Genomic DNA, 3,963 nt, shown 5'->3' on the forward strand with positions numbered 1-3,963 from the left:
ATTTTCTCTTTTAGTTTGAGTCTTCTGTCTGAGTTCTTTCTTAACCAGAACTCAAGTACCAAAGTTGCTGAACCAAGGTTCGGTCTGACTCCACCACTCTAACACCTGGTGCTGTTTTGCTGCTTCCAACACTTTGCAGCTGGAAACAGTGGGTAGTGTAGAGGGATACAAAGTTGAAATATAGCACCTTTCCGCCCAGAGGCTGCAAAAAATCTGATATGGAAGACAAGACAAGCATCTGCATGTACAATAGAAACAGTATAAAACACAATATAAAAATCAAAGGTTAATTGTCAGAGATTATAAATGTTTTGTGATTTTAAAGATAGTTTAAATTACTATGGACTAGGAAATATTTTAATAAGCAATAGAAGTCAAGGAGAGAACATTCTTTGCAAAGTCAGTTTAGAATTCCTGCTAATTCTTAGTGTGGGCATTTTAATAGAAAAACTTTTTAAAGGAGAAAACTGAGATACATGTCCTCTGATTTGAGAATAAGAAGGGACCTAATTTGGGACTTTTTATGCCTCTTTTCATATTTCAAATGTCATATGTTGAAATTCAACCTTCCAACTCCCAATCCAAAATTACATTACCCTTAGGGACTCATTTACTACACCTTATCATTTGTAGCTGCTGCCAAGGCCTTAACTTAGTTTAGCTTCCACAGGAAACAAAATTTGAGATGGAAATTTACATGCACCGGGTTTGTTGGGGAGCACTGTATAGGGCTTTCTCTTTTACTGGGTGGGGTAAGGGAAGTAGGATTAGGCAGAGAAACAAAATGAACAATGATGTCAATTGCTTATAAAACAAAAAAACCCAAAGGCAACAAAGGCCTTCGTTAATCTCATGGGAGTTCTGGAAATGATTGGTACTTAAGAAGTGTCCCACCTTGGGGGGGAAAAAATTCTAGGTCTTTGAATCCCACAATTCAATGGACGACGGATGTCCCAAGGAAGAAATGTGAAATTGAATGAAGCTCGCTGTAATGGAGGAAGATTTCTGGAAAGAATACAAATTTGAATAATCACTGCTAACAGGTCTGATACTTGGAGGGATAAGTTCCAAAGGTGAGATATGGGTAAAAGTTGGATGGATTACTGACATCTACATGAAGGGCACTGAACCATTTAGATTTTTATAGATGGTATTTCTCTCAGATTCTCAATTACTATGTATGGATGAAAAAGTTGGATAGTGAAGAAAGCTGATAGGAAAGACAAATCGATTCAGTTGGAATACAGTGTTGGAGGAGAGCTCTATAAATATTCTGGAGTGCCCGAAAGATGGACAAGTGGGTCCCAGAGCAAATTAAGCCTGAAACATCTCTGGAGGCAAAATAACAAAACTGAAAGTGTCCTACTTTGGGCACACCATGAGAAGGCAGGGTTCTTTGGAAAAGACAATAATGCTGGGAAACATAGAAGGCAGTAGAAAAAGGAGAAGAGCACAGATGAGATAGATAAATTCCATGAAAGAAGCCATGGGTATGAGTTTACAGGAGCTGAGCAGGACTGTTGAGGACAGAACATGGTTGTCATCACTCATTCAGAAGGTAGCCTGGAATCAGAGCTGATTCAAGTGCATGTAACATACACATTTCCTAGGTGGTAACCCTTGAGACAGGAAAGACATATCTCTTTTGTTCTCCAACATCCTGTCAAGGCTTAGATCTGTACCTGGCACATAGTGGACTTTCACTAAATATTTACTAAAATAAGTAACTAAATTAATTTAGAAATGAATGGCTAATGAATATATAGTATTTGTGAGCTGCTGGCTTCCAAGATGGAAAGTAGAGGATTTCCATAAAACCAAGTTTGCAAAGAAATAAAAATAAAGGATTAGATTTGTGTATAGTAGCTAATATATTATATAATTTTTAGTCAAATGCCTTTGTGGAGTACATGCTATATGCCTTCCACTGAGTAAATTAAAATGATGTAAGATATGATCAAGTGAAAAATACTAAGGACTAAATATGAGATGATTTTCTTTCCTTAAAACAACAGATGTCTTTTTTTTATTTCTTGAGAGTAAAATGTTCCTCTCAATATTATTCTTTCTCTATATACGAAGACTTTTGCATCAGTGTCATTGGTGACACATTTAAATGTCAAATGGTAGTTAATGGACAAAGCCATGAAAAATGACAAAGAAAACTTCATACACATCCATATGTTAATTTGAAAATAAGATAGGCAATATTTTAAATGGAGATATAATATGCATTAGCACATGCACTGACATATTAATGCGTTTAAATCAAGTAAGTAATTGAGAGGAAATAAGCATTAATTTAAATGATGGAGTGTCCATTTTGATCCACAATATAAAAGATGCCAGCCTGCTATACAGTGGCACATACCTTCACCAACAAGAAGAATAACAAAGCAAGGAGAGACACGACACTGGATAGAGACAAATAGATCTGTGAAAACAGCCAGCCAGTAATTCCAACCACTAGCTCAAACCAGAAGATAAATGGAGGTTGTAGCTTTTACCATTAAGGAACCTGTTAGAGTTCCATTTTGTGCCAGAACAGTTCTGCCAAAAAGAACTTTCAGTTCCAACTTGCTCTGTCAGTCCTCCCTACAGAAACATTTTTTGGCTTACACATGCAAACCAAGTGACAATGAAAGTTGTGTTCCAATGACCTTGTCTTTGAGACGGTAGTGACACATTGTAGAAGAATTAGGAAGTTACACTGAGGTCTGTAATGCTATTAGAACCCATTGGGAGCCAATCCAATCTGGGTGAGGTATTTCCTATGCTGTGCTCTCAGAGTGATGCATACACTAATTGTAAATATCTCATATAGAACTGCCACCTGCTTCCCTGAGTTACATCATTCACAGTTCATTTATATTCAGGTGGCACACACATCATTTTCTTTTAATTTCTGCATAACAGTTCATTTTCTTTGGTTAGAATCAGCATTTCTCTCTGTGCATTTTGCAGAAGTACAGCTTTACCATATATAACCTATACAAAAGCCCCAGAGTCCATGACAGATCTAGTAAAAGACATATAAACAATAACAAAGGAGGAAAACTTCCCAATGAAGGAGATTTTAAAAAATCTATATTCCTGGTTTGAACACAAGCCTGTCCCTTTAAAACATAAATGCCACCACTTAATTATGTATTCTCTTAGTGTCCTAGCTGTAAAGGGGGGTAAGGTGGGAACACAACCTTAAATTCTTCAAAGCTGTCCTGGTTGGTTTATCTACTGTGATTTACTGTTGTGACTGTTGAGTAGCTGACCACTGATTTTAACACTAGGGTACAGAGGAGACAGATTGACATGGGTTTCATTAAAATTCAAGAAACTCAACTCCATAGAGAGCATGACTAACTTCTTTATACATGACAGGAATCCCCACAGATGGTACTTCACCCTTGCTAAAGGAATTAAGCCTACCAAAAGAATCCCTGTCCATAAGCAGCCAATTCCCCAAATCTACAGGCTCATCTGCACAGATATTCTTTATACTGTCATTCTTAAGTACCTTAGGGTAGCTCTGAAAGACAGGGAGCCGAGAGGGAGCAGCCGCTGCTGCCTTCACTACCCCTCAAGCATGCTGGTGGCGTGGGGATGATGGGATTATAAAGTAAACATAATAAAACACAGAACCAGGGCATCCAGTGGACACAGTCTATTTACTGACGCTTCTTTGCCTGAGAATAGTCGAAGATGAAATTCTTATTACAATTACGCAGAATTCCTGCACCAAATTGGCAGTTATTAAACTATTAGGCAAATGCACAAATGAGCATTGTATTTTGTTCTTGGTCCAATTAAATTCCTTTCTTTTTTTTTTTCTTCTCTCCCTCTGCTCTTTGGCATTATGCTCTTAAATTCCACATTTCATCTTCAAATATTTAACTTGTGAAGGAAAAAATAAACTAGCCATCACACATTCATTATATTGTGTCAAATAGGACATGAAGGAGACAG

The sequence above is a fragment of the Pteronotus mesoamericanus genome, unplaced genomic scaffold (assembly GCF_021234165.1).
Source record: "Pteronotus mesoamericanus isolate MK-2021 breed Mesoamerican mustached bat unplaced genomic scaffold, CSHL_Meso_final contig_74, whole genome shotgun sequence".
In the NCBI taxonomy this organism is placed as follows: domain Eukaryota; kingdom Metazoa; phylum Chordata; class Mammalia; order Chiroptera; family Mormoopidae; genus Pteronotus; species Pteronotus mesoamericanus.